The sequence below is a fragment of the Salmo salar genome, chromosome 01 (assembly GCF_965601325.2).
Source record: "Salmo salar chromosome 01, fSalSal1, whole genome shotgun sequence".
NCBI lineage: Eukaryota > Metazoa > Chordata > Actinopteri > Salmoniformes > Salmonidae > Salmo > Salmo salar.
The window spans coordinates 4,765,352-4,791,366 of NC_138291.1; the positions used below are offsets into that span (position 1 = coordinate 4,765,352).

At 43.6% G+C, this 26,015-nt stretch overlaps 1 pseudogene across 1 annotated transcript; it reads left to right on the forward strand.

The window, feature by feature from the left end:
* The first annotated feature begins 1,288 nt into the window (after positions 1 to 1,288).
* On the forward strand, positions 1,289 to 25,764 carry LOC106599665 (M1-specific T cell receptor beta chain-like; annotated as a pseudogene). The gene is made up of 9 exons (XR_014379760.1): positions 1,289 to 1,806; positions 1,963 to 2,114; positions 2,227 to 2,378; positions 14,014 to 14,021; positions 19,407 to 19,453; positions 21,788 to 22,138; positions 22,339 to 22,368; positions 22,554 to 22,660; positions 24,471 to 25,764. The product of XR_014379760.1 is annotated as a M1-specific T cell receptor beta chain-like (transcript).
* The last annotated feature ends 251 nt before the right edge of the window (positions 25,765 to 26,015 follow it).

A 26,015-nucleotide genomic window follows, 5' to 3' on the forward strand; every position in this document is an offset into this window, starting at 1 on the left:
TGAGGGAGACAGTGAGGGAGCCAGTGAGGGAGCCAGTGAGGGAGCCAGTGAGGGAGACATTGAGGGAGACATTGAGGGAGACAGTGAGGGAGACAGTGAGGGAGACATTGAGGGAGACAGTGAGGGAGACGATCTCAGTAAATTACACCCTAAATTAAAATCCTAAATTTCTGAAATGTAAATGTGACTTGAAATGGAAAACCTTAGCACAATTTTTTTGGACAATAGTGATTGAATTTTTTTATTTATTTTTTATTCTTGACTGAAATGTGTCGTTTTCTCCACTCTTCTATTAATCTCTCTCCCTTCTCTCTTCTCTCCCTCCTCTCTTCTCTCCCTCCTCTATGTTCCAGGTGTGATACAGACAGTGGAGATCAGCCAGTGGCCCAGTTCCATCTGTAGCCATCCCAACACCTCCATGGACATGCACTGTTCTCAGGACGCAGGCTATGACTACATGTACTGGTACAGGCACCTCCAGGGAGAGGGCCCTAAACTAATGGCCACGCTCGTAGCTGGATCAGCAAGCTATGAGACAGAGTTTAAGTCTGGCTTCAGAGTCTGGAGAACAGAAAACTCAGAGGGAATGAGCTCAGTAAGGCAGTGGTCTCTGACAGTACAGATGGTGCAGAGAAAGGACCAGGCAGTGTATCTGTGTGCTGCTAGTCCACACAGTGAAGCAGGCATGCTCAACTCTGTCACAATATCACATTTTGGGAGGCTGCCAAGGAGGCTCTGTCTGGCAGCTGGCTGATGTTACCTGGCAGGGTTTATATCTCTCTACACCTGACTGATGTTACCTGGCAGGGTTTATATCTCTCTACACCTGACTGATGTTACCTGGCAGGGTTTATATCTCTCTACACCTGACTGATGTTACCTGGCAGGGTTTATATCTCTCTACACCTGACTGATGTTACCTGGCAGGGTTTATATCTCTCTACACCTGACTGATGATACCTGGCAGGGTTTATATCTCTCTACACCTGACTGATGTTACCTGGCAGGGTTTATATCTCTCTACACCTGACTGATGTTACCTGGCAGGGTTTATATCTCTCTACACCTGACTGATGTTACCTGGCAGGGTTTATATCTCTCTACACCTGACTGATGTTACCTGGCAGGGTTTATATCTCTCTACACCTGACTGATGTTACCTGGCAGGGTTTATATCTCTCAACACCTGACTGATGTTACCTGGCAGGGTTTATATCTCTCTACACCTCACTGATGTTACCTGGCAGGGTTTATATCTCTCTACACCTGACTGATGTTACCTGGCAGGGTTTATATCTCTACACCTGACTGATGTTACCTGGCAGGGTTTATATCTCTCTACACCTGACTGATGTTACCTGGCAGGGTTTATATCTCTACACCTGAGTGATGTTACCTGGCAGGGTTTATATCTCTCTACACCTGACTGATGTTACCTGGCAGGGTTTATATCTCTCTACACCTGACTGATGTTACCTGGCAGGGTTTATATCTCTCTACACCTGACTGATGTTACCTGGCAGGGTTTATATCTCTCTACACCTGACTGATGTTACCTGGCAGGGTGTCTCTCCGATAGAGGGAGGCACAGCCCAGATATTAGAACAGTAATCAAGAGGATGTGATGATGAATAAAACTTTCTCTTTCAGTCACTCTCTCGCGCTCTCTCGCTCTCTCCTCTCTCTCTCTCTTCTCTCACTTACTCTCTTTACACAAGACAGCTTTGGGAGGTAGCTGGCACTGTGTATGTAGAAGGATGTCTCCAACAACACTTGGACTCGGCTTGTTCTTCATCTTATTTCCACGTGAGATTTCCTCAATCTGAATATGACTAAATATTATAGCTAAGTATTGTATTAAAGTTACATGGGACTGTATCGAAATAGCACTCTCTCTTCCCAAGCTTTGGTGAACTCTGAACTCATCATCGTCATCCTCTGTCTGAACTGTCTCTTTCACAGCTCATGTAAAGTGTGCAGAGTTTCATCAGTCTCCTTCCCTGACAGTGAAGGAAAGAGACCGCGTGGAGGTCCACTGTAGCCACAATGACAAAACCTGGTGGTGATGCTGTGGTACCAACAGAAACAGGCCAGTCCTGCTATGACTCTGATAGGTGACGATCCATCATGTGACTGCTGCCACCGACTTCTAAACCCTATTGTTGTTGAGGAGAGGTGCATTTCATCCTACCACATGTATCCTGATGATAAACTTTGATTTGATAGGGTACGGTTACAGCGCCACAGAGCCTAACTACGAGGGTCTGTTCAAGGAGAGGTTTCAGCTGAAGAGAGAGGACACCCTGAAGGGATCTCTGGTCATCTCCAACCTAACATCAGCAGACTCTGCTGTGTATTTCTGCGCAGCCAGTCACACAGTGATGTGGATAGATGTCTGTCTCTCGCTCAAAACCTGACACACACTCACTCACAGGAAATCGAAACGCAGGCACCAGCTTTCTACTCTGGTCTTGTATCATGTATTGTAACGGCTGTTGAATGGAGTAGACCAAGGCGCAGTGTGGTTAGTGCTCATCTTTGTAATTTAATGGAAAAAAGAGAACACTTTACAAATAAACAAAAGACAACAGCCAAACAGTTCTGTCAGGTAACAAATGACTAAACAGAAAACAACCACCCACAAAACCCAAAGGAAAACAGGCTGCCTAATTATGGCTCCCAATCAGCAACAACGATATACAGCTGTCCCTGATTGAGAGCCATACCCGGCCGAAACAAAGAAATACCAAACATAGAAAAAAGGACATAGAATGCCCACCCCAACTCACGCCCTGACCAACCAAAATAGAGACATAAAAGGATCTCTAAGGTCAGGGCGTGACATGTATTGTGGTGTCAGGTAAAGGAAAACAGTTGATCAGGGTCAGTGGGAGCAGTAGTAATGAAAGCCAAAGTGTGTACAGTAGGTCACAATATACAGAATCCAGCACAGACCCAATTTGTTTTCTTGTTAGAAGTAAGAAATGATCTTACTACAGTTAGTTCATTTTTTCTGATTAACTTTAACTTTTATTTTGTATCTCTCCCCTCTCTCTCTCTCTCCAGAGTTTCTATTAAATAACATATTTTCCACACTGTTTGCTCACTGTGTGTCACGATTGTTGTAAGGAGTGGACCAAAACACAGCAGGAAAATGTATACTCATCTTCATTTTTTATTTGAAGAAGGAAAAACAAATAAACACATATACAAAACAAACAACTCCAAACAGTCCCGTCAGGTGCAACAAACACTAAACCAGGAAATAACTACCCACAAATCCCATGGCAAAAACACCCCTAATAAATAGGACCTTCAACTAGAGGCAACGAGGAACAGCTGCCTCCAATTGAAGGTCAACCCAAAAACTATACATAGAAATAGAACAAATAGAACTAACATAGAAATATACTAACATAGAACATAAACCAAAAAAAAATGAAACACTCTAAACAAACACCCCCTGCCACGCCCTGACCAAACTATAATAACAAACAACCCCTTTTACTGGACGTGACACTGGGTACTCCTCTATTTATTTATATTTTCTCTTTCAAGCAGTGCAGATCGTTAAGATGAAATAACGTTATAAAAGCGTTATAATAACGTTATAATAATGTTATAATAAAGCTGCTGATCCAACTTCTCTCAGACCTTTCTTTTCTTCTTCTCATAGGTCATAGGTCATCATAGGTCCCCGAAGCTTCTTCTGATGGATTCTCTTCTTCTCATAGGTCATAGGTCATCATAGGTCCCCGAAGCTTCTGCTGATGGATTCTCTTCGTAAATAATGCTCACTCTGCTAGCGACCCAGAGAGGCGGTCTAAATAGCGATGAAATGTTGTTTTTCATCGCCATTGCAAACATTGGCTAAGCAGGAAGCAGACATGGCATTCAAAGTAGTAGTGTTTTTTGTTTCAGCAAATCTCAGGCCACGATATGTCAAATAGCAGTAGGCACCAGCGGTGGCGATTTTAGTACGTAAATCTAGGCGGGGCAACAAACAAAAAAAAGTGGGATGCATGCCAGCAAAGCCTCTACACAACACAACACTAAACAATACATTAAAGCTGTCCCAACAGCAGTCCCAACACCTTACCACTGCTACACCTGGTTATCAGCGAAGCCGTGTCTGGCAGCGAAACAGTTAATTCAGCCTCATTTAATGCCTTTAAAAAACACATAGCTGATATGGTTGACTTGCTTAGACAAATGTGGTTTCTACTTACAATTGAGATGTACAAACTATGGCATAAGGGGACGACAAGCAGATAAGAGGCAATCCGTAATTTCGATTAAGACATCAATGAGCGACGACGGACGTAGTCAATATAACTATTTGTTCAGCACTTTTGAAATGTACAGCCACAGAATTCAGAACATGGGCCGTTCTTACAGTGTACTCCCTCTATACCAAGTCAGAACTGTAGGATAATTAAAGGGGGCATATAAACAGACAATGAAGCTCTTACAATATTTGATGATTACATTTCTCTAAAACGGGTTATAGGCTACATGTGCACCACCAAGTCAGAACAGTAGACGAAATTAAGAGGTGAAAATAGACCAAATTATTAGGGTGAGGCACATGGGCTACTAACAGCTTACTACACAACATACACTTAGTATTACTTTCTTAGCTACAGTATTCATATCTCCCTGGTATATTACATCATTTATGCAGCAGCATACAAGACATTTTTGGACTGACCTTGCGATGTGCTCCCTTAAACAGGAAGCTGGCGCGGCGGTCCTTTGTGGGCAAATTTTGTAATCAAACTCTATCATCAAAGTCTGACATTCTCTGGATTTATGGTGGGAACTCTGGGGGGGAAAAAACACAGCCACAGTGAATAACAGGCTAGTGGCTAGACACTCTACTGTCGTCTTGCCGAGGAACTTGAAGTTTCTGACCATCTCCACGGCGACCCCGCTTTGCAGTGCAGTGAGCCACTGATTCCTTCCAAATGACTCATTGTTGTGTAATCTTTATGTCCAACGGCCGATGAGCACTGATACGTTTTTCCATGATTTCTCTTCATTATTTCTCTTTATATGACAAGGACTAAAAAGGATTTGCCAGTAGATTGTCGACTTGATTCATGATGATGACTGCTAGCTAATACTTTGAAAGTAAGATGTTGACATGATCAGTCTAAATCTAAGCTACGGTAGATATAACGTGATTTGACATCATTTTATCTGTGGCCAATGACCTTGAGGCCTTCTTGGAAGGGCACTTGTAATATAACTATGGCAGGACTCAAAAGGCTGACATTTTGAGTTCCTCTCTCCAGTGTCAATGTTGTTTTGCCCATCTTAATCTTTTATTTGTATTTGCCAGTCTGAGATATGGCTTTTTCTTTGCAACTCTGCCTAGAAGGCCAGCATCCCGGAGTCGCCTCGTCACTGTTGATGTTGAGACTGGTGTTTTGGCGGTACTATTTAATGAAGCTGCCAGTTGAGGACTTGTGAGGCATCTGTTTCTCAAACTAGACAATCTGATGTACTTGTCCTCTTGCTCAGTTGTGCACCGGGGCCTCCTACTCCTCTTCCTATTCTAGTTAGAGCCAATTTGACTGTTCTGTGAAGAGAGTAGTACACAGCGTTGTACGAGATCTTCAGTTTCTTGGCAATTTCTTGCATGGAATAGCCTTCATTTCTCAGAACAAGAATAGACTGATGATTTTCAGATGAAAGTTATTTGTTTCTGGCCATTTTGAGCCTGTAATCAAACCCACAAATGCTGATGCTCTAGTCTAAACTAGTCTAAAGAAGGCCAGTTTTATTGCTTCTTTAATCAGAACAACAGTTTTCAGCTGTGCTAACATAATTGCAAAAGGGTTTTCTAATGATCAATTAGCCATTAAAATGATAAACTTGGATTAGCTAACACAACGTGCCATCGGAACACAGGAGTGATGGTTGCTGATAATAGGCCTCTGTACGCCTAAGTAGATATTCCATTATAATTCAGCCATTTCAAACTACAATAGTCATTTACAACATTAACAATGTCTACACTGTATTTCTGATCAATTTGACATTATTTTAATGGACAAAAAAATAAAGGGTTCTTCAGCTGTCCCGGTAAAACCCGTTTTGGTTCCAGATAAAACTCTTTAGGGTTCCATGTTGAACCTTTTTCACAGAGGGTTCTACTTGGAACCAAACAGAGTTCTCCAAAGGATTATCTGATGGGGGTGGGACTCTGCTGTCCTAGCTTCAGGGGGAAGCTGGTTCCACCATTGGGGTGCCAGGACAGAGAAGAGTTTGGACTGGACTGAGCGGGAGCCCTCCTGTGGTGGTAGAGCGGAGTGCTCGGTTTGGGATGTAAGGTTTGAGCATTGCCTGGAGGTAGGGAGGGGCAGTTCCTCTTGCTGCTCCGTAGGTAAGCACCATGGTCTTGTAGTGGATGTGAGCTTCGACTGGAAGCCAGTGGAATGTACGGACGAGTGGAGTGACATGAGAAAACATGATAAGGTTGAAAACCAGGTGGGCTGCAGCGTCCTGGATAAGTTGCGGGGGTTTGATGGCACAAGCGGGAGCCCAGCCAAGTTGCAGTAGTCCAGACGGGAGAGGACAGGTGCCTGAATTAGGACCTGCACCGCTTCCTGTGTGAGATAGGGTTGTACTCTATGCAATTTGTAGAGCATGAACCTGCAGGAGTGAGTCACTGCTTTGATTTTTGCAGAGAACAACAGGGTGTTGTCCAGGGTCACGCCAAGGTTATTTGCACTCTGGGAGAGTGACACTGGGGCATTGTCAACCGTGATGGAGAGGTCTTTGAGCTGGCTGGCCGTCTTGTCGAGGTTGAGCTTGAGGTGGTGGGCTGACTTCCAAGTTGAGATATCTACCAGGCACGCAGAGATGCATGTCGCCACCTGGGTGTCAGGGTTGGGGAGGATAAAAGTAGTTGAGTGTCACCTGCATAGCAATGATAGGAGAGACCATGTGAGGATATGATAGAGCTGAGTGTCTTGGTGTATAGATAGAAGCTGAGAGAGAGAGAGAGAGAGAGAGAGAGAGAGAGAGAGAGATTTTAAGGAAAAAACTTAGAACACTATCCAACCAAAAGCACAGAGACCCAAATAATGGAGAATTATGCCTTCATTACTGTGAGACTTTAAAACTCTATAAATGTACACTCAGAACCAAAAAAAGCACAGTACAACAGCAAGCAGCTGACACTAATTGAGGAGGCAATAAACACAAACAACTTCTGGCAAAATTGGAAAAAACTAAAACAAATCGAAACAAGGAATTAGCAATACAAAATGGTGACATATGGACAACCCATTTTAAAACACTCTACAACACCGTTCAAATTGACACAAATGCAGAACAACGCAAAATTCATGAGAAGCTGAATGGATTAGAAAAAGCTATAAAGGACAATCAAAATCCATTGGACTCCCGAGGAGCTCTATAAGAAACTTCAGGCCCTCAAATTTAAAAAGCATGCGGACCTGATGGCATCCTAAATGAGATGCTCAAACTCAGTAGTGCAAAATTTTAATTGGTTATATTAAAACTGTTTAATTTGATCCTGAGTATAGGTTATTTCCCTGACATCTGGAATCAAGGACTCATAACTCCAATCTTTAAGAATGGAGACAAATTTGACCCTAACAATTACAGAGGCATTTGTGTGAACAGTAACCTGGGGAAGATTTTCTGTAGTATTATAAATGTAAGAGTTCTAAACTTCCTTAATAAGCACAATGTCTTGAGTAAAAGCCAAATTGGATTTATACCAAAACATCGCACAACTGATCATATTTACACCCTACACACCCTGATAGATAAACCTGTCCACCAAAATAATATCAAAATGGACTGTTCTACAAAGTTATTGAAAGTGGTGTAGGGGGTAAAACATATGACATAATTCAATCAATGTATACTGGCAATACGTGCAGCATTAAAATTGGCAAGAAAAGAACAGAATTCTTTAACTAGGGACGGGGCCTTCGCCAGGGTTGCAATCTGAGCCCTGCACTCTTCAATATTTACATCAACGAATTGGCCACTATTCTAGAAAAATCCTCAGCCCCTGGTGTTAGTCTCCATAATTCAGAGTTTAAATGCCTACTCCTCGCAGATGACCTACGCCTGCAGTCACCCACAGCACATGGCCTACAGCAGAGCCTGGACCTGCTAGAGCAGTACTGCCAGACATAGGCCCTGGCAGAAACTCCAAAAATACTAAAATAATGATTTTCCAGAAAAGATCCAGATCTCAGGGAATTAGACCAAAGTTCTCAAATGGTACAAAATATATATAGTACTGCACACACTACAATTATTTATGTTTAAAATAAGCTCAACTGGACACCTTAATGAGGCAGTGAATGAACTGAGAGAGAAAGCACGCAGGGCATTCTATGCCATTAAAAAACGAATTCAAATCGAAATACCTATTAATATTTGGCTAAAACTAATTGAATGTGTCATTGAACCAATTGCACTTTATGGCAGCAAGGTCTGAGGTCCACTTGCAAAACAAGATTTCATCAAATGGGACAAACACCCCATTGAAACCCTGCATGCAGAGTTATGTAAGATTCTCCTACATGTCTAGAGGAAAACTACAAACAATGCATGCAGGGCAGAATTAGGCCAATATCCACTAATAATAAAAACTCAAAAAAGAGCAATTAAGTTTTGGAAACATCTAAAATACAGTGACCCCCTCTCATATCATTACCAATTCCGCAATGCCAAGAGCTGAACAAAGAAAAGGGTTCCCCTCATCCATCTGGTCCTGGGGCTGAGATCACAAACCTGTTCTACTAACACACTGAAGCCTTAGGACCAGAACATCCAATCAATCAGAATAAACCAAATTACAACACTGTCAAAGCAAAACTACACTGCTTATTGGGAAACACAAGCACAAGCACAAAGCAAAATGCAGTGCTATCTGGCCCTAAATCTACAGTACACCGTGGCTAACTATTTGACCATGGTTACAGATCAAAACCTTAGAAAAACCTTGACAAAGTACAGGCTCAGTGAGCACAGCCTTGCCATTGAGAAGGGTAGACACAGGAAAACCTGGCTCCCTGTAGAGGAAAGGCTGTGCAACCACTGCACAACAGCAGAACCTGAGACGGAGCTGCATTTCCTGACAAAATGTCAAAAATATAAAACAATTAGAGAGTGTCATTTCCCCAAATTTGAAACCCTTATTCAAGGTTTCAAAGACCTCTCTGATGAGGACAGGCTACCCGTCCTGTTGGGGGAGGACGCAGAGAGCTGTGTGTTGGCAGCGCACTACATTGCTGCCTGCCATAAGATGAGGGACAGTGTCTGACAGACCAATCAACCTGCACATGTCCTCTACTGTATGCTTATTGTTATTGTTGAATGTATGGTTATTTTGACCCTTGGTTATTGTTGTTACTGTTGTCCCGCTGACAATTTTGATTCTTATTCTTTTCATATTGTAAATATCCAAAGTAAGCTTTGGCAATATGTACATTGTTACGTCATGCCAATAAAGCAAATTGAATTGAATTGAAAAATGAGAGAGAGAGAGATACTATGTGAAGAGGCATATTTTGTACTCAAACTGATATTATAGCAGCAGGATATGACATCACTTCCTGGTCTATAATATTACTTCCTGGTCCAATGAACAGGTGAGAGGTCTAAGGAAGAAGGAGAGTGAACAGTCTGCCTGTCAGTATGAAGTGCGTGTGACTCTGGCTCTCCTCCTCAGTGCCAGTAAGAATCAACCACCAGGAAGTTGGGAACAGGGCTGTGTATTACTGTGCTTCCTGTACAGCACGATGCCTCAGAACAGAGGCACAGCTAGTGTGGTTGATATCTCTGGGGGGGTAGTTCAGCTAGTGTGGTTGATATCTCTGGGGGGGGGTAGTTCAGCTAGTGTGGTTGATATCTTTGGGGGGGTAGTTCAGCTAGTGTGGTTGATATCTCTGGGGGGGGGTAGTTCAGCTAGTGTGGTTGATATCTCTGGGGGGGGGTAGTTCAGCTAGTGTGGTTGATATCTCTGGGGGGGGGGGGTAGTTCAGCTAGTGTGGTTGATATCTCTGGGGGGGGGGTAGTTCAGCTAGTGTGGTTGATATCTCTGGGGGGGGGTAGTTCAGCTAGTGTGGTTGATATCTTTGGGGGGGTAGTTCAGCTAGTGTGGTTGATATCTCTGGGGGGGGTAGTTCAGCTAGTGTGGTTGATATCTCTGGGGGGGGTAGTTCAGCTAGTGTGGTTGATATCTCTGGGGGGGGGGGGTAGTTCAGCTAGTGTGGTTGATATCTCTGGGGGGGCTAGTTCAGCTAGTGTGGTTGATATCTCTGGGGGGGGGTAGTTCAGCTAGTGTGGTTGATATCTCTGGGGCGGGGTAGTTCAGCTAGTGTGGTTGATATCTCTGGGGCGGTAGTTCAGCTAGTGTGGATGATATCTCTGGGGGGGTAGTTCAGCTAGTGTGGTTGATATCTCTGGGGGGGGGGGTAGTTCAGCTAGTGTGGTTGATATCTCTGGGGGGGTAGTTCAGCTAGTGTGGTTGATATCTCTGGGGGGGTAGTTCAGCTAGTGTGGTTGATATCTCTGGGGGGGGGTAGTTCAGCTAGTGTGGTTGATATCTCTGGGGGGGTAGTTCAGCTAGTGTGGTTGATATCTCTGGGGGGGGGGGGTAGTTCAGCTAGTGTGGTTGATATCTCTGGGGGGGTAATTCAGCTAGTGTGGTTGATATCTCTGGGGGGGTAGTTCAGCTAGTGTGGTTGATATCTCTGGGGGGGTAGTTCAGCTAGTGTGGTTGATATCTCTGGGGGGGTAGTTCAGCTAGTGTGGTTGATATCTCTGGGGGGGTAGTTCAGCTAGTGTGGTTGATATCTCTGGGGGGGGTAGTTCAGCGAGTGTGGTTGATATCTCTGGGGGGGGTAGTTCAGCTAGTGTGGTTGATATCTCTGGGGGGGGTGGTTCAGCTAGTGTGGTTGATATCTCTGGGGGGGGGTGGTTCAGAAAGTGTGGTTGATATCTCTGGGGGGGTAGTTCAGCTAGTGTGGTTGATATCTCTGGGGGGGGGGGTAGTTCAGCTATTGTGGTTGATATCTCTGGGGGGGTAGTTCAGCTAGTGTGGTTGATATCTCTGGGGGGGGGTAGTTCAGCTAGTGTGGTTGATATCTCTGGGGGGGGGTAGTTCAGCTAGTGTGGTTGATATCTCTGGGGGGGGTCGTTCAGCTAGTGTGGTTGATATCTCTGGGGGGGTAGTTCAGCTAGTGTGGTTGATATCTCTGGGGGGGTAGTTCAGCTAGTGTGGTTGATATCTCTGGGGGGGGGGTAGTTCAGCTAGTGTGGTTGATATATCTGGGGGGTGGTAGTTCAGCTAGTGTGGTTGATATCTCTGGGGGGGTAGTTCAGCTAGTGTGGTTGATATCTCTGGGGGGGTAGTTCAGCTAGTGTGGTTGATATCTCTGGGGGGGTAGTTCAGCTAGTGTGGTTGATATCTCTGGGGGGGTAGTTCAGCTAGTGTGGTTGATATCTCTGGGGGGGTAGTTCAGCTAGTGTGGTTGATATCTCTGGGGGGTAGTTCAGCTAGTGTGGTTGATATCTCTGGGGGGGTAGTTCAGCTAGTGTGGTTGATATCTCTGGGGGGGGTAGTTCAGCTAGTGTGGTTGATATCTCTGGGGGGGTAGTTCAGCTAGTGTGGTTGATATCTCTGGGGGGTAGTTCAGCTAGTGTGGTTGATATCTCTGGGGGGGTAGTTCAGCTAGTGTGGTTGATATCTCTCGGGGGTAGTTCAGCTAGTCTGGTTGGTATCTCTGGGGGGGTAGTTCAGCTAGTGTGGTTGATATCTCTGGGGGGGTAGTTCAGCTAGTGTGGTTGATATCTCTGGGGTGGGTAGTTCAGCTAGTGTGGTTGATATCTCTGGGGGGGTAGTTCAGCTAGTGTGGTTGATATCTCTGGGGGGGGGGTAGTTCAGCTAGTGTGGATGATATCTCTGGGGGGGGGTAGTTCAGCTAGTGTGGTTGATATCTCTCGGGGGTAGTTCAGCTAGTCTGGTTGGTATCTCTGGGGGGGTCGTTCAGCTAGTGTGGTTGATATCTCTGGGGGGGGTAGTTCAGCTAGTGTGGTTGATATCTCTGGGGGGGTAGGTCAGCTAGTGTGGTTGATATCTCTGGGGGGGGGTAGTTCAGCTAGTGTGGTTGATATCTCTGGGGGGGGGTAGTTCAGCTAGTGTGGTTGATATCTCTGGGGGGGTAGTTCAGCTACTGTGGATGATATCTCTGGGGGGGGGTAGTTCAGCTAGTGTGGTTGATATCGCTGGGGGGGGTGTTCAGCTAGTGTGGTTGATATCTCTGGGGGCGGGGTAGTTCAGCTAGTGTGGTTGATATCTCTGGGGGGGGGGTAGTTCAGCTAGTGTGGTTGATATCTCTGAGGTGGTAGTTCAGCTAGTGTGGTTGATATCTCTGGGGGGGGTAGTTCAGTTAGTGTGGTTGATATCTCTGGGGGGGGTAGTTCAGCTAGTGTGGTTGATATCTCTGGGGGGGGGTAGTTCAGCTAGTGTGGTTGATATCTCTGGGGGGGGAGTAGTTCAGCTAGTGTGGTTGATATCTCTGGGGGGGTAGTTCAGCTAGTGTGGTTGATATCTCTGGGGGGGGGTAGTTCAGCTAGTGTGGTTGATATCTCTGGGGGGGGTAGTTCAGCTAGTGTGGTTGATATCTCTGGGGGGGGGGGTAGTTCAGCTAGTGTGGTTGATATCTCTGGGGGGATAGTTCAGCTAGTGTGGTTGATATCTCTGGGGGGGTAGTTCAGCTAGTGTGGTTGATATCTCTGGGGGGGGTAGTTCAGCTACTGTGGTTGATATCTCTGGGGGGGTAGTTCAGCTAGTGTGGTTGATATCTCTGGGGGGGTAATTCAGCTGGTGTGGTTGATATCTCTGGGGGGGTAGTTCAGCTAGTGTGGTTGATATCTCTGGGGGGGTAGTTCAGCTAGTGTGGTTGATATCTCTGGGGGGGTAGTTCAGCTAGTCTGGTTGATATCTCTGGGGGGGTAGTTCAGCTAGTGTGGTTGATATCTCTGGGGGGGTCGTTCAGCTAGTGTGGTTGATATCTCTGGGGGGGGTAGTTCAGCTAGTGTGGTTGATATCTCTGGGGGGGGTACTTCAGCTAGTGTGGTTGATATCTCTGGGGGGGTAGTTCAGCTAGTGTGGTTGATATCTCTGGGGGGGGTAGTTCAGCTAGTGTGGTTGATAACTCTGGGGGGGGGGTAGTTCAACTAGTGTGGTTGATATCTCTGGGGGGGTAGTTCAGATAGTGTGGTTTATCTCTGGGGGGGTAGTTCAGCTAGTGTGGTTGATATCTCTGGGCGGGGTAGTTCAGCTAGTGTGGATGATATCTCTGGGGGGGAGGGGTAGTTTAGCTAGTGTGGTTGATATCTCTGGGGGGGTAGTTCAGCTTGTGTGGATGATATCTCTGGGGGGGTAGTTCAGCTAGTGTGGTTGATATCTCTGGGGGGGGTAGTTCAGCTAGTGTGGTTGATATCTCTGGAGGGGGTAGTTCAGCTAGTGTGGTTGATATCTCTGGGGGGGGTAGTTCAGCTAGTGTGGTTGATATCTCTGGGGGGGTAGTTCAGCTAGTGTGGTTGATATCTCTGTGGGGGTAGTTCAGCTAGTGTGGATGATATCTCTGGGGGGTAGTTCAGCTAGTGTGGATGATATCTCTGGGGGGTGGGGTAGTTCAGCTAGTGTGGTTGATATCTCTGTGGGGGTAGTTCAGCTAGTGTGGTTGATATCTCTGGGGGGGGTAGTTCAGCTAGTGTGGTTGATATCTCTGGGGGGGGGTAGTTCAGTTAGTGTGGTTGATATCTATGGGGGGTAGTTCAGCTAGTGTGGTTGATATCTCTGGGGGGGGTAGTTCAGCTAGTGTGGTTGATATCTCTGGGGGGGTAGTTCAGCTAGTGTGGTTGATATCTCTGGGGGGTAGTTCAGCTAGTGTGGATGATATCTCTGGGGGGGGGGGTAATTCAACTAGTGTGGTTGATATCTCTGAGGGGGGGGGGTAGTTCAGCTAGTGTGGTTGATATCTCTGAGGGGGGGGGTAGTTCAGCTAGTGTGGATGATATCTCTGGGGGGGGTAGTTCAGCTAGTGTGGTTTATATATCTGGGGGGGGGGGGGTAGTTCAGCTAGTGTGGTTGATATCTCTGGGGGGGGGGGTAGTTCAGCTAGTGTGGTTGGATATCTCTAATTTGATGATATTTTACATTAAACCGTCCTTCAGTTATTGTTTTTGCATCAGATAACTGATCCTATGAGATAGGAGAGTACAGGTACCAACCACCATACTAGAGTTGATGTCCTCTTACCTGCAGGCCAAGTCAGTGGTCCTACACTTTCAGAGATAGATATAACAAACAGTATATTGGTGTTTCTCTGACTGTCTGACTGTCATCCAGGTGTCCCTGGTATATAGGCCTACCCTTGTATCAAATTAAACTCTTTGATTAAAAAGGGAGATGTTTCTCAGTTATGATCTTACACTGACCTCTGGAGGGTAAATGTCAGATTACACAGAAATCAAACCATGAGTCTATTCTATCCTGGATTCAATTAAATTCCATGATTTGAGATATAAAACAAAAAGAAAACATATTTAAGATTCCCTCTAAATACATATTAATCCCTGATTGATATTGCATCTTTCTGAACAATATAATGATACTGTTACTACCAGCAGATATGATCAAATGGAAGTTACAATCACGTTAGATGGTTCTGCAAGTTTAGGACCTGAGGTTGACAGCCATGCTCTATGACAGACAGTTACTGTCACATGATGCTGCATGGAGGGGGGGGTGGGAGTTGTTGGGTGAAGAGGGGAGGCGTTTTAGAGACTTAGAGAGGCGTCAACTCCATTATAGGACGAAACGGAAACATAACATTACCTGTCCCCTCCTTTCCTCCTGTCTTGTCTTCTGCTTCCTCCCTTCTGCTTTTCTTAGCGCTGCTGACAGAAATAGAAAGAGTCAGTTCTGAATAGGATCCAACTCCAGGAACCCCCATATCAACACACCTGCTGCTACAGACAGATACTGAGAAGGAGAGATGGGTAGAGAGATAGAGAGAGAGACAGGGTGGGGGGGAAGGAGGGAAGAGAAAGAAGAGAGAACGAGAGAGAATTCATGTTTTTGTGTGATGCTTTAACACTGTGGGGACAGGGGGCCACGGTGATATATTCACATAGAGACGCCGTACAAAAACCTCCTCCCATTCGCTTACGTACAAGAGCCCCCTCCCATTCACTTCCATACAAAAACCTCCTCCCATTCACTTACGTACAAGAGCCCCCTCCCATTCACTTCCATACAAAAAACTCCTCCCATTCACTTCCATAACAAAACAACCTCCCATTCACTTCCATACAAAAACAACCTCCCATTCGCTTCCATACAAAAACCTCCTCTCGTTCACTTCCATACAAAAACCTCCTCCCATTCACTTCCATACAAAAAACCTCCTCCCATTCACTTCCATACAAAAAACCTCCTCCCATTCACTTCCATACAGGATAGTGCTGGGGCCAATTCACACACATTGAGGAGACTGTTAAGGAGCCTGGAGAGATGCTTCTGAAGAGATCAATAATACTGAACAGGATTTTCTTCGTAACATCAAGATTTGGAAAACACAACTAAGTTATCAAGTTAGATTCATTAGATATTGGAGTTTGTTTGATTCCTGCTTGACGACAAAACGTATTCTAAACCAACTAGGTGATGGTGTTTTAAAGTCCCCATGGATTGTCTGTTCATTTTCCCGAGAGGGTGAATGACAGAGAGATCTGAGGTATTATCTGTTCTCAATTCAAATCAATTCAAGGGGCTTTATTGGCATGGGAAACATATGTTCACATTGCCAAAGCAAGTGAGGTAGATAATATACAAAAGTGAAATAAACAATATAAATGAACAAGCTGTGTCTGAATCCTGACCTAGGAAGGCCATCAAAACCCCTGAAATGTCCATCCCTAACTATAACATTTTCCGACAAGATAGAACTGCCAAAGGGGGCGGAGTTGCAATCTACTGCAGAGATAGCCTGCAGAGTTCTGTCTTACTATCCAGGTCTGTACCCAAACAATTCGAGCTTCTACTTTTAAAAATCCACCTTTCCAGAAACAAGTCTCTCACCGTTGCCGCTTGCTATAGACCACCCTCTGCCCCCAGTTGTGCCCTGGACATCATATGTGAATTGATTGCCCTCCATCTATCTTCAGAGCTCGTACTGTTAGGTGACCTAAACTGGGACATGCTTAACACCCCGGCCTGTGCAGCTGTATTCATCGACCTGGCCAAGGCTTTCGACTCTGTCAATAATCACATTCTTATCGACAGACTCAACAGCTTTGGTTTCTCAAATGACTGCCTCGTCTGGTTCACCAACTACTTCTCAGACCGAGTTCAGTGTGTCAAATCGGAGGGCCTGTTGTCCGGACCTTTGGCAGTCTCTATGGGGGTGCCACAGGGTTCAATTGGGCCGACTCTTTTCTCTGTATACATCAATGATGTCGCTCGTGCTGCTGGTGATTCTCTGATCCACCTCTATGCAGACGACACCATTCTGTATACTTCTGGCCCTTCGTTGGACACTGTGTTAACTAACCTCCAGACGAGTTTCAATGCCGTACAACTCTCCTTCCGTGGCCTCCAACTGCTCTTAAATGCAAGTAAAACTAAATGCATGCTCTTCAACCGATCGCTGCCCGTACCCGCCCGCCCGTCAGGCATCACTACTCTGGACGGTTCTGACTTAGAATATGTGGACAACTACAAATACCTAGGTGTCTGGTTAGACTGTAAACTTTCCTTCCAGACTCACATTAAGCATCTCCAATCCAAAATTAAATTTAGAATCAGCTTCCTACTTCGCAACAAAGCCTCCTTCACTCATGCTGCCAAACATACCCTCGTAAAACTGACTATCCTGCCGATCCTTGACATCGGCGATGTCATTTAGAAAATAGCCTCCAACACTCTACTCAGCAAATTGGATGCAGTCTATCACAGTGCCATCCATTTGTCACCAAGCCCCATATACTACCCACTACTGCGACCTGTATTTTCTCGTTAGCTGGCCCTCACTTCATATTCGTCGCCAAACCCAATGGCTCCAGGTCGTCTATAAGTCTTTGCTAGGTAAAGCTCCGCCTTATCTCAGCTCACTGGTCACCATAGCAGCACCCACCCACAGCACGCGCTCCAGCAGGTATATCTCACTGGTCACCCCCAAAGCCAATTCCTCCTTTGGCCGCCTTTCCTTCCAGTTCTCTGCTGCCAATGACTTGAACGAATTGCAAAAATCACTGAAGCTGGAGACCCATATCTCCCTCACTAACTTTAAGCACCAGCTGTCAGAGCAGCTCACAGATAAATACACCTGTACATAGCCCATCTGTAAATACTGTTATAAATGTTTTTGCTCCTTTGCACCCCAGTATCTCTACTTGCACATTCATTTCTTCACATCTATCACTCCAGTGTTTAATTGCTAAATTGTAATTATTTCGCCACTATGGACTATTTATTGCCTTACCTCTCTTATCTCACCTCATTTGCACACACTGTATATATACTTTTTTTTCTCTATTGGGTTATTGACTGTATGTTTGTTTATTCCATGTGTAACTCTGTGTTGTTGTTTGTGTCACACTGCTTTGCTTTATCTTGGCCAGGTCGCAGTTGTAAATGAGAACTTGTTCTCAACTGACCTACCTGGTTAAATAAAGGTAATAAAAATAAAACTGTGGTATTTCACCCAGTAGATTTGGGAGTTTATCAAAATCGGGGTTGTTTTCAAATTATTTGTGGATCTGTGTAATCTGAGGGAAATATGTGTCTCTAATATGGTCATACATTTGGCAGGAGGTTAGGAAGTGCAGCTCAGTTTCCACCTCATTTTGTGGGCAGTGTGCACATAGCCTATCTTCTCTTGAGAGCCAGGTCTGCCTACGGCAGCCTTTCTCAACAGCAAGGCTATGGTCACTAAGTCTGTACATAGTCAAAGCTTTCCTTAAGTTTTGGTCAGTCACAGTGGTCAGGTATTCTGCCACTGTGTACTCTCTGTTTAGGGCCAAATAGCATTCTAGTTTGCTCTGTTTTTTTGTTAATTGTTTCCAATGTGTCAAGTAATTATCTTTTTGTTTTCTCATGATTTGGTTGGGTTCTCTCTATCTCTGGGTATCTCTGTTCATTTCCCCTAGAGGGTGAATGACAAAGAGATCTGAGGTACTATCTGTTCTCTGTATCTCTGTTCATTTCCCCTAGAGGGTGAATGACAAAGAGATCTGAGGTACTATCTGTTCTCTGTATCTCTGTTCATTTCCCCTAGAGGGTGAATGACAGAGAGATCTGAGGTATTATCTGTTTTCTGTATCTCTGAGTATCTCAGTTCATTTCCCCTAGAGGGTGAATGACAGAGAGATCTGAGGTATTATTGGAATAGGAGAGTAGCGATGTGACACTGGAAGTGTGCCCTACTTTGGAAATGGAACAAAGCTCACTGTTTTAGGTAAGTTAACTTCTTAAAGATTCATAATGTGTATATACACATGTAGCCCTGAAGCTGTTTCATTGCCAATGAGAGTCTCATAAAGTGTCCATGGTCAAGCTGAACTTAAAGGTTGATGTGAAAACGCTGTGACTTCAAACCAACCATCCTTCTTTGGCAATGGAACCAAACTCACTGTTTTAGGTAAATACTTTCTACTTTCTTATCGTGAAATTGATGATTTTTGAACTTTCTTTCTTTATAAAAAAAAGTGAATGATAGACTAAAAGCAAGCATTCCTAAAGTATTTCTGATGCCAAATGCATAGAACAAGGCAGTAGTGGCTGGTACATTACTGTTCAGTATGTCTGCTCTGTGACAACTATGATCCTGCGTTCTTTGGAGCAGGGACCAAACTGACTGTTCTGGGTAAGAGAATGTTCACCATGGTAGAAGTAATGGGACTCTATGTGTGGTCTAGTAGCATAGTGATGTGATGAGTTAGTTAGTTGTGGATTCAGTACATTAGATTAGTTCATACTAGTGTTTCCTCCAGTCAATGCTTTTTGATGTTAAGACCGTACACTGTGCCAACTATGAGGCACATTTTGGTTCAGGCACCAAATTAACAGTTCTCGGTAAGTAATCCGTACACTATGTTTACCTTATGTGTCGTTTGAGTTTAGACAACATAATTGTGAGAAGAGAGATTTGATGTCCTAGTAGATTATAGTATGTTCGTCTCATCCATGTGTTCTAAACTGGTCAGAACAGAGTGTTGGTTGGTATTGGGAGAATAGATTTATCGAAGGTCATGATCGGGATGGAAAGTTCTAGAAAAAAGCACAGCTAGAGACTAAATCTATATTAGAGCAGCGTTCCACCGTACTGTGCTAATAGTGCCAGCCAGGCTTACTTCGGTGGAGGAACCAGGTTAACTGTCCTAGGTAAGAAATGACACCTTGCAGTCATCTATGTGGTAATTAACCTTTCTAAGCCATGTGGTTATAAACCATCTAAGCTATGTGGTTATAACGTATGTGGTTGTATGATTTGTAGAGAAATGTACTGTAACAGAATGACTGGGTAGTGTCTTTAAATGTCCTCCTGACATGGTCACGTTAAAGGGGAGTAAATGGACAGTGCTGGCGGAGTCAGCCAGGCTTACTTCAGTGGAGGAACCAGGTTTAACTGTTCTAGGTTGAGACAAAAACACCAAAACAATCCACAATAATATATTTGGTTTTAATTTAGATTATATCTGTTGCTGAGTTACTGTGAAGAGTATTTGAATGTACTTCTAACAGAGTAAGAAAGGTTGAGAAAGTCCAGAGTCTTAGAGCTAGAGACCTTAGGATGCAGCCTTGTCGCTCTGTGCTCGTACTCGGAAGCATACTTTGGAGCCGGCACCAAACTCACCGTTTTAGGTAAGAAAATATACGACCAAATGTTACGTACTAGCATGGAGAAAACATGTAAAATATTCTGCAATATAAAAACATTTACACTTTAAACTAAGTTTATTTTAATAGTAAATGCATCAGTTGGCAATGGGAACTAGACTCGCAGTCTGAGGTAAAGGCAAAAAACTAGGATGATATAATCTGATACAGTATCTGTCATTTATCTTGTGACGTAGAAATGTTTTATAGAATAGCACCAAAATATTGTAACAGCAAACAGAAGCATATTAGGGTGTATATAACTAGACTCTGTTAGAGTTGTGAGTAGCATATTAGGGTGTATATAACTAGACTCTGTTAGAGTTGTGAGTAGCATATTAGGGTGTATATAACTAGACTCTGCTAGAGTTGTGAGAAGCATATTAGGGTGTATATAAATAGACTCTACTAGAGTTGTGAGAAGCATATTAGGGTGTATATAACTAGACTCTTTCTGTAGCCGTGTATCAGTGTGAACCTCAACCAGCCGTACTTCAGCAGCGGCACCAAACTCACAGTTCTGGGTGAGAAACCTGATGATTAAATGTGTATAGACTCTTCTAGATACAACCTATATAGATGTATCTGTTAATGACAGATACTTTTGGATATATTTCTAAACGTGTGTGTGAACCCAGAGATGGGAGAGAAATAGATACGTATAGAAGAATGTGGAAAATCCTCCCAGGCGTTGGTTTGCATGAATCTATATGGTGTTAGATCAGTTGGAAGAACCCGTTTAATAGTTCAGACCAAGGAAAGTAGTAGAACTGGGTCAGAACCGGGTCATACTACAGAGCCTGTCGTGTAAACCATGGTATCTCTCTGTGGAACCCGGAGAAGGCAGAGTTTGGTCAAGGTAAGAGATTCACCTCTTAAAAGTATTTATACACAATATTGAAATCATTTGGAATAATGGGTTGAATTCTAGTTGATTTTATTTGATACGTTAGTTGAACACGCAAATATTCAGGAAAATACCCAGGTTTGTTTTAGTTCTGTGAATAGAGCTAACGGAGAAAGTGAGTTTAGCTCTGTCGACGTAAACATCCTTAGAAATACAGTATTACCTCTTTTGTTAAAGACAAACTACAGGAAATACAGTACTACTCCCTTTGTTAAAGACAAACTATTAGCAAATACAGTACTACTCCCTTTGTTAAAGACAAACTGCAGGAAATACAGTACTTGCTAGCGAGCATCAGCCTGGTTTTCTGTCTGTGAGTATGTGGTGTGCTCTGGTGCTTATCCTGCCTACTTTGGAGAGGGAACTAAGCTAACAGTTCTGGGTAAGGACGCTGTAAGAATACTGATAAAAAAATACTGTGATAATCGTATATTATACCTTTCATGTTCTACGGTCTTGACAATGACTTTGGCAGCTGGGTTACAAAGAGGTTCACTCTGAGCTTCTGAATGAAATGCTGTGTTATTATGTGCTTGTCTGGACACAGCATTTGGTGGTTCATGTTGCCTTGATGTTACTGTCAAGAATGAGAAAGACAGGACCAGATTATATAATGAGAAAGACAGGACCGGTTTATAGAAGGAGAAAGACAGGACCAGTTTATAGAATGAGAAAGACAGGACCAGATTATATAATGAGAAAGACAGGACCGGTTTATAGAAGGAGAAAGACAGGACCAGTTTGTAGAAGGAGAAAGACAGGACCAGTTTATAGAATGAGAAAGACAGGACCAGTTTATAGAATGAGAAAGACAGGACCGGTTTATAGAAGGAGAAAGACAGGATAATTTCTGTGTCTCTTTTAAAGCACTCAGGTTCAGAGCCATTGATTGACTGTTAAAGGTTAAACAATCTTCTATTTCCTCCCTGCAGAGCCAGACATCCCTGTCACTCCACCCAAAGTCAAAGTCCTTCCACCCTCCACTAAGGAGTGTGAAGATAGAAACAAGAAGAAGAAGAAGACGTTGGTGTGTGTGGCCACCGACTTCTACCCCGACCACGTCACTGTGTTCTGGCAGTTAAATGAAGGCGCCAACATCACCGATGGAGTTGGGACCGACAACACGGCCTTGAGGGATGGAAACAGACGTTACAGTATCACCAGCAGACTGAGAGTCCCAGCCAAGAAATGGAACAAGGCCTCTAACAGATTCACCTGCACCGTCCGCTTCTTCAATGGGAACGATGACATCTATGTTGCAGATCACATTAACGGAGAAGAAGGTATGGTCACATTAGGAACTGAAACGCTGTCCTTGTTTATGAGAAGAAACACGTTTCATTGAACTGCAATAGTACGCTTCTGTTTTTTTGTCATTCTCTAGTAAAATAGTAAGTAAACTAGTAAGCTTCTCTACAGCGTTATGTGGAACTAGGATGGACACTGGCCTGCGTCATGTGAAACACTGCTTTGTTTCTTCCAGGTCAAGGTGGTGATGGAGAGATGACGACAGGTAAATGTGCCCATTCTATACCGAACTACTTCTTGTTCATGCCAAAATACATGGAATACATATAACCTATAGTTTACAAAATACTGTTTACAATACTATCATATTTAGTCATGCCTAATCTGCCGAACAATATTACCAGACACCGTCTTAATAACAGTAATTTCAATGTATTATTGTCCTTGTAGAGGACTATGTGATGAGCACCAAGACTGCCAAGCTGGCCTACAGCATCTTCATCGCTAAGAGTACCTTCTACAGCCTGGTCGTCATGGCTCTGATTTGGAGGCTTCAGGTGAGTTCACTGCAACTATGATGAGGGACATCACACAGCCATGTCTCTCTCTTCTTCGATCTATGTCTTGTGCCAGCTAGCCTGGTCCCAGGTCTGTTTGTGTGCTGTCTTGCCAACTCTTATTGTCAGCATGACGATGACATAATGTAGGAGTTGGCAAGAAAGCACAAACAGATCTGGGACCAGGCTAGCTTTGTGCTAATAAAGGTTCAAAAATGGTACCATACTGTCTTTATCCTGTATCTCTGTGTTCCCCATACAGACACCATACTGTCTTTATCCTGTATCTCTGTGTTTCCCATACAGACACCATACTGTCTTTATCCTGTATCTCTGTGTTCCCCATACAGACACCATACTGTCTTTATCCTGTATCTCTGTGTTTCCCATACAGACACCATACTGTCTTTATCCTGTATCTCTGTGTTTCCCATACAGACACCATACTGTCTTTATCCTGTATCTCTGTGTTTCCCATACAGACACCATACTGTCTTTATCCTGTATCTCTGTGTTTCCCCATACAGACACCATACTGTCTTTATCCTGTATCTCTGTGTTTCCCATACAGACACCATACTGTCTTTATCCTGTATCTCTGTGTTTCCCATACAGACACCATACTGTCTTTATCCTGTATCTCTGTGTTTCCCCATACAGACACCATACTGTCTTTATCCTGTATCTCTGTGTTTCCCATACAGACACCATACTGTCTTTATCCTGTATCTCTGTGTTTCCCCATACAGACACCATACTGTCTTTATCCTGTATCTCTGTGTTTCCCATACAGACACCATACTGTCTTTATCCTGTATCTCTGTGTTTCCCATACAGACACCATACTGTCTTTATCCTGTATCTCTGTGTTTCCCATACAGACACCATACTGTCTTTATCCTGTATCTCTGTGTTTCCCATACAGACACCATACTGTCTTTATCCTGTATCTCTGTGTTTCCCATACAGACACCATACTGTCTTTATCCTGTATCTCTGTGTTTCCCATACAGACACCATACTGTCTTTATCCTGTATCTCTGTGTTTCCCATACAGACACCATACTGTCTTTATCCTGTATCTCTGTGTTTCCCATACAAACACCATACTGTCTTTAACCTGTATCTCTGTGTTTCCCCATACAGACACCATACTGTCTTTATCCTGTATCTCTGTGTTTCCCCATACAGACACCATACTGTCTTTATCCTGTATCTCTGTGTTTCCCATACAGACACCATACTGTCTTTATCCTGTATCTCTGTGTTTCAAATACAGACACCATACTGTCTTTATCCTGTATCTCTGTGTTTCCCATACAGACACCATACTGTCTTTATCCTGTATCTCTGTGTTTCCCATACAGACACCATACTGTCTTTAACCTGTATCTCTGTGTTTCCCCATACAGACACCATACTGTCTTTATCCTGTATCTCTGTGTTTCCCCATACAGACACCATACTGTCTTTATCCTGTATCTCTGTGTTTCCCATACAGACACCATACTGTCTTTATCCTGTATCTCTGTGTTTCAAATACAGACACCATACTGTCTTTATCCTGTATCTCTGTGTTTCCCATACAGACACCATACTGTCTTTATCCTGTATCTCTGTGTTTCCCATACAGACACCATACTGTCTTTATCCTTTATCTCTGTGTTTCCCCATACAGACACCATACTGTCTTTATCCTGTATCTCTGTGTTTCCCATACAGACACCATACTATCTTTATCCTGTATCTCTGTGTTTCCCATACAGACACCATACTGTCTTTATCCTGTATCTCTGTGTTTCCCCTACAGCGCTCCTCAGATAAACAGATGTAATTGATCCCTGACCGAGACCCGGCCACCCGTGGAAGCTGAGCTCGGTGGACTGGAGGGCTTCATGTGTGGCATAAGGCTCTGGTGAAAAGTAGTGCACTATAAAGTAGTGCACTATAAAGGGAATAGGGTGCCATTTGGGACAGAGAACATACCCATGTCTATCATGTGATTACAATGTACAGTGTGCTGTCTATTAACTGTCACTTACTATACAATGTGAGGATGTATTTTATCATCCCCAATAAACAGAATCATTATTAATGTATTCACTGAGTGTACAAAACATTAAGAACACCTTCCTCATATTGAGTTGCCCTCAGAATAGTCTCAATTCGTCGGGACATGGACTCTACAAGGTGTCGAAAGCGTTCCACAGGGATGCTGGTCCATGTTGACTCCAATGCTTCCCACAGTTGTGTCAAGTTGGCTGGATGTCCTTTGGGTGGTGGACCATTCTTGATACACACTGGGAAACTGTTGATCGTGAAAAACCCAGCAGCGTTGCAGTTCTTGACACAACCAGTGTGCCTGGCACCTACTTCCATACCCCGTTCAAAGGCACTTAAATATTTTGTCTTGCCCATTCACCCTCTAAATGGCAGACACACACAATCCATGTCTCAATTGTCTCAAGATTTAAAAATCCTTCTTTAACCCGTCTCCTCCCCTTCATCTACACTGATTGAAGTGGATTTATTAACAAGTGGGATCCTAGCTTTCACCTGAATTCACCTGGCCAATTTATGTCATGGAAAGAGCAGGTGTTCTTAATGTTTTGTCCACTCAGTGATTATGAGTTAATTCAGGAAGTGTGACAATTATTATTATAATTTTTTTTCTCCATTAACTTACAAAACCAACGTTTATGTTAATTTTTGTATTATTTTTGTTGCAGGAATTACATCATAGTGTGTACAGTATAAATACATGTTGCTTCCAATTTCAATGTTTTCCTTTATGAATAACGCATCCAATAATGTGCATATAGCATCGTCCGGGTTTGGCCCCGAAAGGCCGGCATTGTAAATAAGAATTTGTTTTTAATTGACTTGCCTCGTTAAATTAAGGTTAAATAAACAACATATATAATTAGTCTCCTCAAGTGTCATTTTATCAGTCTGAGTTGTCAGGTAACACTTTCCTTTAGCACTTTGTGACATCTGCTATAGTTTAAAAAAATGGCTTTCTAAAATACATTGGCTTGATTTTCATCATCAGTTGTTACTATATACTCACCTGTTACTCAATAAAAAAAAGTTGGAAATGTGAATATTTGACTGAAACTTATTTCCACCTAAGAGAAGTTAGTAATGTTGAAACCGTGAATGATTCATTATGACTGACTTCCATCAAAGAGCTCATTTTAGAAATCAATACACAGTCATTATCAAGCTCTTTAATACATATACTGGCATGTAATCCTGTTTACAGTCCCCCCCCCCAGCATGTGGGTGATTACTGAACATGATACACTGTTTGTGAGATTACCCAGATACAGGAAATAACTTCACCTGAAATAAG